This window comes from Schistocerca nitens, chromosome 4 (genome assembly GCF_023898315.1).
Source record: "Schistocerca nitens isolate TAMUIC-IGC-003100 chromosome 4, iqSchNite1.1, whole genome shotgun sequence".
Taxonomy (NCBI): Eukaryota; Metazoa; Arthropoda; class Insecta; order Orthoptera; family Acrididae; genus Schistocerca; species Schistocerca nitens.
Genome location: NC_064617.1, coordinates 681,485,484 through 681,499,477, shown reverse-complemented (window position 1 = coordinate 681,499,477; position 13,994 = coordinate 681,485,484). Strand labels below are relative to the sequence as shown.

Sequence of the window (13,994 nt, the reverse complement as noted above, 5' to 3'; positions counted from 1 at the left end):
CTACCAACTGAGCTACCCAAGGTCGGTCCGGCACACAGTTTTTATCTGCCAGGAAGTTTCATATCAGCGCATACTCCGCTGCAGAGTGAAAATCTCACCCTGGAAACATCTCCCAGGCTGTGGCTAAGCGATGTCTCCACTATATCCTTTCTTTCAGGAGTGCTATTTCTGCAAGGTTAGCAGGAGAGCTTCTGTAAAGTTGGCAGAAGTAAAGCTATGAGGACGGGGCGTGAGTCGTGCTTGGGTAGCTCAGTTGGTAGAGCACTTGCCCCCGAAAGGCAATGGTCCCGAGTTCGAGTCTCGGTCCGGCACACAGTTTTAATCTGCCAGGAAGTTTCAGAACTTTTGTTGTTTCCACAAAACCCTGGAAACATACACACGTTTGAAATAGTTTTCCTAAGCCCTATCTGATGCGTCACAAGTGAGCACATGCCGTAGTTCCATACCTGACCCTGTGTCTATGTCGTATAGGGAACAAGGTTTTATCCTAGTAGCGTAGGCCTGCCTTGCTGCAAATATCGACGTAGCCACGCATAGGGGCGCTGCTTGGCGATGTTTACACCAACATAGCTGACTCTGGCCACATTGATTTCCAATTTTAGTACATTCCTCGGACTTTTTTGCGTAGAGTTTCAACGTCAACAAGTATTATATCAGTGTACTCGTCTTTTGAGGCGCTTCCGGATGCCTTTAAAAAAGCGTATCATTCTATTTACAAAATCATATTTGCTTCAATACCTCGATCCATACAAGAGTTAAGATTCTTTATCAGACACCAAAGCACATGCCCCTTAACGCACTATGATTTGCCGGAAATCTTGTTCCGATATCTGGAACCGTTCACGAAGTAGAAGTGGTGTTACGCCTTACGTTACTCATCCTGCATAAGGTGCCCAGATGGAAAGGAGACTACAGTTATGTGTAAAGAAAATTTAATAACAATATTGTACACTGAAGAGCCAAAGAAACTGGTAGGAAAACTGGTACACCTGTCTAATATCGTGTAGGTCCCCGCGAGCACGCAGAGGTACCGTAGTCGATGTGGCATGGACTCGACTAATGTCTGAAGTAGGGCTGGAGGTAATTAGCAACATGAATCCTGCGGGGATGTCCATAAATCCATAAGAGTACGAGAGGGTGTAGATCTCCCACATATGCTCAATAATGTTCATGTCTGGGAAGTTTGGTGGCCAGCAGAAGTGTTTAAATTCAGAAGAGTGTTCCTGGAGCCGCTCTAGCAGTTCTGGAGGTGTCGGATGTCGCATTGTTCTGCTAGAATTGCCCAAGTCTGTCGTAATGCACAATGGATATGAATGGATGCAGGTGATCAGACAGGATGCCTACGCAAGTGTCACCTGTCAGAGTCACATCTAGATGTATCAGGGGTCCCATACCACTCCAACTGCACATGCCCCACACCATTACAGAGTCTGACATGCAGGGTCAATGAGTTGATGAGGTTGTCTCCATACCCGTACACGTCCATCCGCTCGATACAATTTGAAACGAGACTCGTCCGACCAGGCAACATGTTAGCAGTCATCAACAGTCCAATGTTGGTGTTGACAGGCCCACGTGAGGCGTTAAACTTTGTGTCGTGCAGTCATCAAGGGTACACGAGAGGGTCTTCGGCTTTGAAAGCCCGTATCGATGAGGTTTCGTTGAATGGATTGCACTTTGACGCTTGTTGATGGCCCAGCATTGAAATCTGCAGCAATTTGCGGAAAGGCTGCTCTTGTGTCACGCTGAATTATTCTCTTAAGCCGTCGTTGGTCCCGTTCTTGCAGGGTACTTTTCCGGCCGCAGCGATGCCGGAGATTTGATGTTTCACCGTATACCCGATATTCGCTATACACTCGTGAAATGTTCGCACGAAAAAATCCCCACTTCATCGCTACCTCGGAGATGCTGTGTCCTATCACTGGTGCGCCAACTATAACACCCGTTCAAACTCACTTAAATCTTGATAACTTGCCATTTTAGCAGCAGTACACGATCTAACAACTGCACCAGACACTTGTTGTCTTATATAGGCGTTACGGACCGCTGCCTGTTTACATATCTCTGTATTTGAACACGCACGTCTATAACAGTTTCTTTGGCGTTTCAGTGTACTACAGTTTTTGTGGACCGATAATACATAATTGCCATTGACTCTGATACACCAATTGCAGCACTTAGGAAGGCAGTGGAGGGCTTCAGTGAAGAAATTCCTGGGTTGTATTCAGCTTTCCCCCGTGTTCTGAACTTTCTTGTCACTGGTGAACCTCTGACCTTACAGAGATTGTTCTAAGGGTCACAGGTAAGCCAGTCATACCCATAGATATCGTGGCTGTAAGGAGAATATTCCAGGACCTCATATAGAACTCTTTGAAGTAACTTGAGGGTCGAATGAATGGCTCTGAGCACTATGGGACTTAACTGCTGAGGTCATCGGTCTCCTAGAACTTAGAACTACTTAACCTAACTAACCTAAGGACATCACACACATCCATGCCCGAGGCAGGATTCGAACCGGCGACCGTAGCGGTCGCGCGGTTCCAGACTATAGCGCCTAGAACCTCTCGGCCACCCCGGCCGGCAACTTACGGTCGTTTGGCCACATGTGGCCTACCGGTGTTCCATTCGAGAGCAGGGTCAACCCTGCACTTGTTTTTCACAGCCTGTTTGGAAATCACCAAAGTCTTGTAACACTGTTCAGCGTTAGCTATTTCACCCCAAGGTAGCCAGTCGATGAGTAGACGTCCTTCTTTGTCAAAAACGAGACTGAGCTTCACCTTTCCGTCTTTTGGGGGCACAGTGGGCTTTTTTTCTGTTTTTGTTTTGTTTTTGGCGAGGGGGGCCGGGATTCCGTCACTATGTTTGGAGACGTGGTCGAAGTGTCGATACCACATTTAATCTGACCAAAGAAATCCCTTGCTTGATCCATCTAAGTCAACAGTTCGATCTGGCAAACTCCCTTTTTCGCCGTCTTCTTATTTTCCGAAAAATGCTTGGTCACCCATGTGCACAACTTGACCGTAAGGAATCTTCTCATGGATCATGTGATGCATATTTTCTTTGCTTACCGACAGTTCAGCAGCAGCGTCACGTGTGGTGGTCAGACGATTCATCTGTGTGTACTCCTCCAAATCCGAAAAATTGGAAATCTGTAGTAAGTTCTGTGGGATCAAATTGCTAAGGTCATCGGTCCCTAGGCTTACACACTACTTGCTCTAATTTAAACTAACTTACGCGAAGGACAACACACACACCCATACCCAAGGGAGGACTCGTTTCTCCGACGGGGTGAGCCTCGCGAACCGTGGCAAGACGCCATAGACTGAGCGGCTACTCCGTGCGGCTCCAAATCCCAAATCGTGGCCCTCGTAGTGACAAAGTGTGCCTCCCCTGTCCTTGATATTTACTCGTTCCGCCTCAAAATGCTGACACCACCGAAATATCGTGGATTGTGCGAGACACTGCTCTCCGTACAACTCTCCCATCCTGCGATAAACTTGTAAAGCTTGCGCCCCTCCTTCGCGAACAGTGGAGAACCGTTTTGTGCTGGAGGAATTCATCATTCAAACCACTGCGGAAACAATTCTCCAGATATGAGGAAAAGGTTGCCAAGCCGTCAACTCGGCTTGTGCTACTGGAGATGCTGTCACAGCAAATTTGGGCATACTTTATACTGAGTTGAGAAAAATCATGGGATACCTCGTAATATCGTGTCAGACATCCTTCTTCCCGACGTATTACAGACGTTCGACGTGGCATGAACTCAACAAGTCGTTAGAAGTCATTTGCAGGACCATTCTGCTTCCGTAGTCGTCCATAGCTGCGAAATGGTTGCCGGTGTAGGATTTTGTGCACCAACTGACCTCTAGAATATGTCCCATAAATGGTCGATGAGATTCATGTCGGGCGACCGTACTATACACAATGTTCTTCAAACCAATAGCGAATAGTTGTTCCCGAATGGGCATAGCGCATCGTTCTTTGGGAACACGAAGACTAAGAATGGCTGCAAATGGCCTCCGAACGCTACCATTGCAGTCAGTGATCGATCCAGTTGAACCATGTAAACCCAGCCCACACCATTATGGAGCAATCACCACGTTGCTCAGTGCGTTGTTGACAACTTGGGTCCATGGCTTCGAGCGGCAAGCGCCACACCCGAGCTCCACCATTAGCTCTTTCCAACGGAAATCGGGATTCACCTGACCTGGCCACAGTTTTGTAGTCGTCTAACGTTCAACTGATACTGTGACGAATCGAGCAGAAGTGCCGTAGGCGATGTCGTGCTGTTAGCAAACGGATGCGTGTCGGTCGTTCGCTGCCATAGCCCATTAAAGCGAAATTTTGCTGCACTGTCCTGACGAATACGTTCGTCGTAGTCCCATATTGGTTTCTGCGGATATTTCCGAAGTGTTACTTATCTGTAACCAATGACAACACTACGCAAGCGCCACTCCTCTAGGTCATTAAGCGAAGGTTCAAATGGCTCTGAGCACTATGCGACTTTACTTCTGATGTCATCAGTCCCCTAGAACTTAGAACTACTTAAACCTAACCAACCTAAGGACATCACACACATCCATGCTCGAGGCAGGATTCGAACCTGCAACCGTAGCAGTCGCGCGGTTCCGGATTGAGTCGCCTAGAACTGCTCGGCCACCGCGGCCGGTGCCTTATACGAAATTACTGATTGTACTGTAAACTGTAGCAGTTTATTAGACTAGGAACATGACTTGGTCGAATGCAGATTGAATGTGGGGATAGGCCCCGAGGACTCATTTTTACCATTTCTTTAATGTGAAATGCTACTGTTCTTTATTTTGTGCACATCTCTGTTATATATCTTGGGTACAGGTTGATTTTTTTTCCAATTGTAGACGGCGTAGTGTCGTATCTAGCTTTTTAATTGTTGTACACCAATTACGTCAGGTCTTATGTATTGCAAGTACAATTACTAATACTAACATATAAATGAGAGTACTGTCGCATTTATTGCTCTACTTGGAAAGCCCGATTATGAAAATGCGTTGACACGTAACGACGAATTGGATCCGGACATGTCGCTGGAAATGTTGACTTAGCGGAGGTACCAACAAAAAATGTTGGAAGATATTCCACTTCACGTTCGGTAGAGAGTGTAGTTGGAACTGGATACTTTGCAAGATATGAGCGACGAAATTTATGCAGAACCTTTCTCAGGAAATAGATTGGTTGTCGAGGTTCTATTTTATGAACTCCCTCTCTGCCTGACCTAAACCCCATTTATGTCTTCCTGCGTTGACACTTGCAGGATCTCGTTTATTCTAATCCGCTGACAAACGTGGAAGACCTGATGGGCCATGCCATGCAGCAAAGAGTTCAGAGGAGAATGATCGAGTGAGCTGCCATGTTTGGAGAAGCAGGTACTTCGCCTTGAACATCTACTTTGAAAACTATGTATGTTTTTTGAAAGACGTGAGAGAACGATCGCTAAATACTCTGTAAGTTATATATAGAGTATTTATAGTATCACAACTTGTTGCTCTTTATGATTCTAGTAACACTGTATTTAACATGTCGACATTAATATTTTTTCTAACTATCGCCATCCTATGAAAGGTAATTGCTTTTTAACTAACTATTACTCATTATGACTCTTTCTGACATTTCTGACCAATAACTTCTGTTCAACGTAAAAAAAAAACCTCTAGCTGTAGGAAATAAATCTTTTAAGATACAGTATATACAACAGCATTATAAAACAGATCAGAATTATATTGAAAAAAACTAACCTAAATCCAGGATCGAACTCTCATACTGGCGTATCCTACAGCCCAACTGGGCAGCACACCTTCGAAACACTATATGAAAACACGAGGTGTTTCAAAATAAATATTGGGGCTTTAAGACTTTGCAGTATTTATTTGTCCCTACTATTTGAAATCGCCAGATATGTGACGGTGATTCCAAGATAATGGTTCTTTATAGATCTGCGAGGGAAGGTTAATAAGTATTGCAAAATATACCTTTTCTCGGCCACTTTCGATTGAAAAACAGCGGATTTTGTTGCGGGATGTCGTGGAATAACCCCACTTAGGCCACTATAGTTTCATACCTAGTCTTCAAAATGGCGTCTGTAACGGAAATGCGTTCCATGCAGAGAGCTGTAATGGAGTTTCTTTTGGCGGAAAACCAGAGCACTGCTGATATTCAAAGATTTTGCAGAATGTCTACGGAGACCTGGCAGTGAACAAAAGCACGGTAAGTCTTTGGGCAAGGCGTCCGTGATAATCGCAACAAGGTCGCGCAAACCTGTCCGAGCTCCCTCGTGACGGCCGGCCGCACACATTTGTGACTCCTGCAATGTTGGAACGTGTGGACACTCTCATCCAAGGTGATCGAAGGATCAGTAAACAACTCGCTGTACAACATGACGCCTCTGTTGGTAGTACTGACACACTCGTCTACCAGTTGGGATACTCAAAGAAGTGTGTCCGCTGGATTGTTTGCCGCCTAACAGGAGACCAAAAGGAGCAACGAAGGACCATCGATTCAAACTGCTTCCGCGTTCTGAGGCTGATCGTGACAATTTTTTATCGAACATCAAATGGTTCAAATGGCTCCAGCACTATGGGACTTGACATTTGAGGTCATCAGTCCGTGGACTTAGAGCTACTTAAACCTAACTAAGCCAAGGACATCAGACACAGCCATGCCCGAGGCAGGATTCGAACCTGCGACCGTAGCAGCAGCGCGGTTCCGGACTGAAGCGCCTAGAACCTCTCGGCCACAGCGGCCGGCTATCGAACATCGTCAGAAGTGATGAAATATGGGATTCTAACAGGAAACGAAACGGGAATCTATGGGGTGGCGCCACACAACCTCTCCTATGAAGAAAAAGTTCAAAGCGGCACCCTCAAAAAATGGCTCTAAGCACCATGGGACTTAACATCTGAGGTCATCAGTTCCCTAGACTTAGAACTACTTAAACCTAACTAACCTAAGACCATCACACACAGCCATGCCCGAGGCAGGATTCGAACCTGCGACCGTAGCAGCAGCGCGGTTCCGGACTGAAGTGCCTAGAACCTCTCGGCCACAGCGGCCGGCTATCGAACATCGTCAGAAGTGATGAAATATGGGTTTAGAACAGGAAACGAAACGGGAATCCATGGGGTGGCGCCACACAACCTCTCCTATGAAGAAAATGTTCAAAGCGCCACCCTCAAAAAATGGCTCTAAGCACCATGTGACTTAACATCTGAGGTCATCAGTCCCCTAGACTTAGAACTACTTAAAACTAACTAACCTAAGGACATCACACACAGCCATGCCCGAGGCAGGATTCTAACCTGCGACCGTAGCAGCAGCGCGGTTCCGGACTGAAGCGCCTAGAATCACTCGGCCATAGCGGCCGGCGCCGCACCCTCAGCCGGTAAAGTCATGGTGATGGTCTTCTGGGAATCTGATTGGGTCATTCTGTTTGATAGCCTCCCTCATGGTGCACCTACCAACACTGATGTGTACTGTGCTACCCTCAGGAATCGGAAGAAACTACTTCAGCCTGTTCCACGCCAAGAAATTGCAAACGAAGTTCTCCTTTTACGTGACAACGCTCGATCTCACACAATTCAGAGCGCACGAGAGTAGTTCACAAAACTGGACTGGACTGCTCTTCCTCGTCCACCCTACACCCCTATCTCACACCTTCGACTGCCATCCGTTTGCCCCAATGATGGATGCACTCCGCAGGGAGCAGTACTTGGATAATGGGGAGGTTATTGGTGCAGCAAGACATTAGCAGAGTGGTACCATGCCGGCGTACACACACCCTCCAATTAAGGTAAGTAAGGCTGTTGCACTGAACATAGGTTATGTTCAAAAATAGAGTTTCACAACCAAAGCAGTGGAGAATAATATGGTACACTGGATTCCTGAATAAAACCGATCTTCTTGAGAAAAAAAAATAACTGTGTTGCATTATTATTGAACGACCCTCGTATCTCTCCCGTTGGGTCTGCTTTTGTTTGCTTGCTCTTAGACATTCGAAGTGTTTTCTCCTCCTCAGATATACAGAACGTTCTCAGACGTAAGGCTCGTTATTTTCGACAGGAACAAAGGACTGGAGATTGGGTTTTAGGATGTATTAGCTTCGTAGGGCAAGAATTCCCCAAATTTAAAGGCTTGATCGCTCGGACAGAAGCTTGACGAGAGACGGGCCTAATTAACGGTGCGTAACAGAAGTAGCAGCAGTTGCAGAGCGAGGGAGAGGGAATGCCGGGATTCCCGATTCCTTCCGGCAGCCGCGCCGGTGGACATTGCTCCCGCGCCGCACCGACCCCATAAACACATCCGGCTGTCGCTCGTCCCTAATACGGTCCCAGCAGCGCCGCTCCCGCTGCCCAAACACGCCAGCTAATTATAACAAGCACGCCTCGCCAGGCCACGCCAGTGGCTGGAGCACGGAGCCGTGTCTCCAGCCGTGGACACTTGGTTATCAAAACTCATGTGCTCCGTGGGGAGCCATTTCTGGGAGCTGAAAAGACTGCTTTTTTCTATTATCTCATTTCGCTTTGCAGGCTGTTTTTCTTTAATACCTGGCTATGAACTGCCAAACTTTCGGTAAAAGCTGATGTCTGTAGCTCTCAACCTGCGAGTGGGGGGCTTGTGGCCTGACTGTGAAGAGTACTGGCTTTCCTTCGCATTGGTACTAGAAGGGGGACGGTGGAGAGACCAGGATTGAACCTGAGACCTCCAGAGCCGGTGCTTAGAGCACTACATACCCCCCCCCCCACTCAAAAAAAATAAAACTGAAAAATTCGTGGATTCACCGAGATTCGATCCCTCAGTCTCTGTTTGCCGGCACGCGCTTCACCGCCTCTTTTATCGACCTCTCGTTTTCTAGTTACACGCTTTACCGGGAGACGTGGCTAGTCGCTGACAGTCCCCTGCAGAATACTGAGCAGTCCTACCTCTATGGCCGTCCCTAATTGCGATAGTGTTCCCAGTGTAGGATTTTGTGCACGAACTCACCTCTTGATTACGTCCCATGTCGGGCGATCTGAGTGGCCAAATCACTCGCTCGAATTGTCCAGAATGTCCTTCAAATCAATCGCGAACAGTTGCGGCCCGATGACATGGCGCATTGTTGACCATAAAAATTCCACCGTTGTTGAAGTCCACAAGTGGCTGCAAATGGACTCTAAATAACCGAACGTAGTTATGTCCAGCCAATGATCGGTGCACAACACACCACACAATTATGGAGCCACCAGTAGCTTGTGCAGTTTCTTGTTGACAACATGGGGTCCACGGTGTTGTGGGGTCTGCGGCACACTCGAACTCTAGCATCATCTCTTACCAACTGAAATCGGAACTCCTCTGGCCGGGCCATGGTTTTCCAGCCATCAAAGGTCCAACAAATTTGGTCACGAGCCCAGGGAAGGCGCTGCAGGCGATGTCGTGCTGTTAGTAAAGGCACTCGCGTCCGTCGTCTACTGCCACATCCCATAAAAACCAGAGTTCGCCGCACTGTCCTAAGGGATAGACGACGTTCCTCGCACGTCCCACATTCATTTCTGTGGTTATTTCGCCCAGTGTTACTTGTCTGTTAGCACTGACAACTCTACGCAAACGCCGCTACTCTCGGTAGTTACGTGAAGGCCGTCGGCCGGTTACTGTTTTATTTTTTTATTTTATCAATCCTTTGAAGGGTAAGACCTAAAATCTGGTGTACTCGGCACACTCTTGACACTGTAGATCTCGGAATAATCATCCACGGGTTTAGCTACTACTAACATTCAGCGTTCAGCGTCTGTTAGTTCCGATCGTGCGGCCACGATGACGTCGGGATACCTTCCACATGAATCACCCGGGAGTAAATGACAGCCCTGCCAACGCACTGCTCTTTTATACATTACGTACGTGATACTACCGCCATCTGTACGTGCGCATGCCGCTATCCCATGATTTTTGTCACCTGAGTGCAATAGGACCAGTGCTGCAAAAAATACAAATTTAAAAAAAGGCAAAAAAACGGGACTCAGTCCAGCTATCCACCGACCACACAGCCCCAACGGTAGCCACTTTTTTAAAAATTGAAACAAGACCAATAGGACCACAAAAATAAAATAAACTGCGAAACAATATACCTGAAAATGGCCCCTGACTAGAAAGGCACAATGAGCTGCTAATACAACCGATACCTTGACGACGAAATATTGGCGATACCGTGGCAAGCACAAACATTTCTAATATGTAGACTGTTAACGGAAGGTGAGTTCATATCGCCCCAGCATCTAGAGTGAAATGAACATAGTGTCCCAACAGTCATGCAGTTAGATTTGACTTTTCCCTCGGAAAGGAGACGTTTGGACCAAAAAGGATATCTGCCGAATAGGCAGTCTCAACCGATCGAGTGGGAAACGCTAATTTTCTTTTAAGCAAGATCCATTTCATCTTCAGAGCATAACAGATAAATCTATGTTGTAGTGTACGTATGGCGGGATAGCGACTGCATTGATACGTGACACCAAGTCCAATTCTAAATTGGCAATCGTCGGTGGATAAAAGGTTGAGGACCACTTGACACAACGAGGATGTCACCGTCGTTGTTAGAACAGGAAGGTGAAGATGAAACCACTCCAAGAAGTTAGCGGCGATACCCGTTCAACAGGGGCCGTACCATCAATTCATTCCCTGCGCATTAAGGAAAATTCGGTAGCGAGATGCGGTCTCTGTAGAATATCAGCCCCTAAGTAACAGACAGCAACATAAAACCCGCGAGATCTCCATGGACACTTATCTTTAGGACTTATGGGAAGAAAAAAAATACATGTGTGCTCAGTTCGTGTTTGCGCCGTAGATTTTTCGTGAAAAAAATAGGGGTATAATAACAACAAGCGTTTCGCAATAATATATACTTTAATTATCAATCTATTAAATATACTGAGATTATGTAGGGTAGCACAATTCTGTAGTTACAGAAAAGGTAATTACAAGATTGGAGTTTCGTTGGCCGATATATGCGCGATGGACCAGATACGCTTTTTTACATTTTTTTTATTTTTTTCCCGTTGTTTTCGACGCTGCCCTACCTCTCGCTTCGCACCCCATTGGACTTTTTCGACTTCAGATTCCTTTCGACGCGACCCTTTGTGTCGACTTGCGTTTCCCATCATTCCAAGCATACTTATGAACCACATGAGACGGCGTCTTTCACTATTTGTAATTTTCATTTTAATACTGAATTTTACTTATTCGGACGAATACTGTTATTGTTTCACTTTGTCTCCTGGTAGTACTCTGAAAGCCCTTCACAATGACGACAGGATCCGTGTCCTAGCTAAACGCTTTTCCACGCTCCACCAATTTATATCTTTGCAAAAATATAATTCGTACCGGCACGGACAGGCGTGCGAGTTACAGCGCCGCTTCCGGGACGGGGAAGAGCACCGCCCCGGATCGAATTCGCCCTGAGGATTAACGTCGTGGGTCGGTGTGTCAGCCATCCTCTATGCAATTTTTAGGCAGTGTCCCACGTCCCACTTGGTGAATACCTAGTCCCGCCTCAGTTACACGATTCGCAAACATTTAGAAAGCGTCCGTTCACCTCCATATCACTAACACTTCACGCAGACAGTTTGGATACACATAATCCGTCCCGGAGGGGTTGTCGGGCGAGGGAGGCAACGGCCTAGCGGCAGGTTCGGTCAACTCGTACACTGAGGTGACAAACGTCATGGGATAGCTCCTAACATCCTGTCGGACCTCCTTTTCCCGGCACAGTGGAGCAAATCGACGTGGTGTGGACTCAACAAGACATCGGCAGCTCCCTTTTCAAATGGCTCTGAGCGCTGTGGGACTTAACATCTGTGGTCATCAGTCCCCTAGAACTTAGAACTACTTAAACCTAACTAACCCAAGGACATAACACACATCCATGCCCGAGGCAGGATTCGAACCTGCGACCGTAGCGGTCACGGGGTTCCAGACTGAAGCGCCTAGAACCGCACGGCCACACCGGCCGGCTCGGCAGTTCCCTGCAGAAATATTGAGCTATAATGTCTCTATACCCTCCGTAACAACGGAAGTGTTGCCACTGCAGGGTTTATACACGAAGTGACCTCTCTACTACGTCAAATAAACGTTCGATGTGGTTCATGTCGATGGATCTGGGTGAATCATTTGCTGGAACTGTCAAGACTATTCTTCAAACCGATCGCGAGCTATTGTGATCCGGTGACATGGCTCGTTATCATCCATAAAAATTCCATCGTGGTTTCGGAACATGACATTCATGAATGGTTGCAAATGGCGTTTGAGGTCTATAAGTAGCCGAATATATCCATTTGCAGTCAACGATCAGCGCATTTCGACTAGAGAATCCAGTCCATTCCATGTAAAACACAGTCCACACAATTATGGAGCAACAAAGGTTGCTCTAGGCCTTGTTGAAAACTTGTGTCTATAGCTTCGTGAGGTCTGAGCCACGCTCGAAACCTACTATCAGCCCTCACGAACTGAAATCTGGACTCAGCTGTCCAGGTCAAGGTTTTCCAGTCATCTATGCCCTGAGAGATATGGTCACGAGCCTGGGAGAGCCGCTGCTGACGATGGCATTCTGTTAGCAAAGGCACTCGCGTCGGTCATCTGCTACCACAGTCCATTAACCCCAAATTTCGCCATACTGCCCTAACGGATACGTTTGTCGTACGTCCCACATTGATATCTGCGGTTATTTCACACAGTGTTGCTTGTCTGTTAGCACTGACAACTCTACGCAAACGCTGCTGTTCTCGGTCGTTAAACGAGGGCCGTCGGGGGGCGGGGGGGGGGGGGGGAGCAGAGAGGTACTCTCGGCACATTCTTGACACTGTGGTTCTCGTAATATTAAACACCTAACGGTTTCCGAAATGGAATGTCCCACGGATCTATCTCCAACTACCAGTCCGCGTTCGGAGTCTGTAAATTCCCGGCGGGCTGCCAGAATTTCGTCGGGAACCTATTTACATGAATCACCTTAGTACAAATGACAGCTCCTCAAAAGCAATGCCCTTTAATACCTTGTGTATGCGACACTATCGCCCTCTGTATATGTGCACATCGTTAACCCACGACTTTTGTCACCTCAGTGGAAATTTGGCATGCCGTATCCGTTAACAACCAAGCTGACTCTGCGCCGATGCGGGACAAAGCAACAAGAACAGTAAGACATAACTATAACACGCATTTGCCTACACTTTTACGATGATTTCACAGGCAAAATAAACACTATGCAAAACAAAAACTTAACGACATGATCATTTCAAAGATAAAAGCAAAACAGAACATAAAAAAGAGCAGAACCCGAAATTGCGAACTGATGACTTGACCAGAGAGGAAGCAATGTCCTGTTTGCACACGAGAAAAAGGGAGCCAATGTGGCAATAGCGTACACACCAGTGGGCTTGCAAGTGGAATGATGCCACACACTATACGACAATGCCGTGTGCAGCACAGCATACATTGACCAACAGTTACATTTGGCTGTACTACGTCCTCACTGTCACTTCAGTAACGTTTATTGGCAATGTAATTTGTGTGAATAAGCGTTTCGTCTGAATAATCCAATAGCTACTTCAATTCTGGCTTCATTTTTCGCAATAATCTAACATGGTCTGGTTTAGTTTGAAGCTGTCTCGTCTCTTTCGCTCTAGATGACTCGTTCATCCTGGCACATTTTAAAATCAAATGCGAAAGCCAGAGTAATTTTTCTGAGTCTTTCCTTGCCGATTCAGTTCTGCGCGGAAAAAAGAGGAGAAATTTCCGCAAAACTGGTATTTCATTGTATTGCTCATACTGTCGCAGCAAATCCTACCTAACAACATGTTTGTCCATATTCTCAATGGGCTGTTTATTGTGTGGATATCGTTTCTTTTCTGGGGTAGATATTTGAATCTCACTTCGTCAGCATCGTATCACTCCGCCGTAATTTGCATGACATTGACTTGCCCTAGCATTCAGCTTATCTGTTT

At 46.7% G+C, this 13,994-nt stretch overlaps 1 non-coding gene across 1 annotated transcript; it reads left to right on the top strand.

Annotated features, from left to right (window-relative positions):
• Window positions 1–237: 237 nt before the first annotated feature.
• Trnas-cga (transfer RNA serine (anticodon CGA)) lies at window positions 238–312 on the top strand. The gene has a single exon. It is a non-coding gene; the product is annotated as a tRNA-Ser (tRNA).
• The last annotated feature ends 13,682 nt before the right edge of the window (window positions 313–13,994 follow it).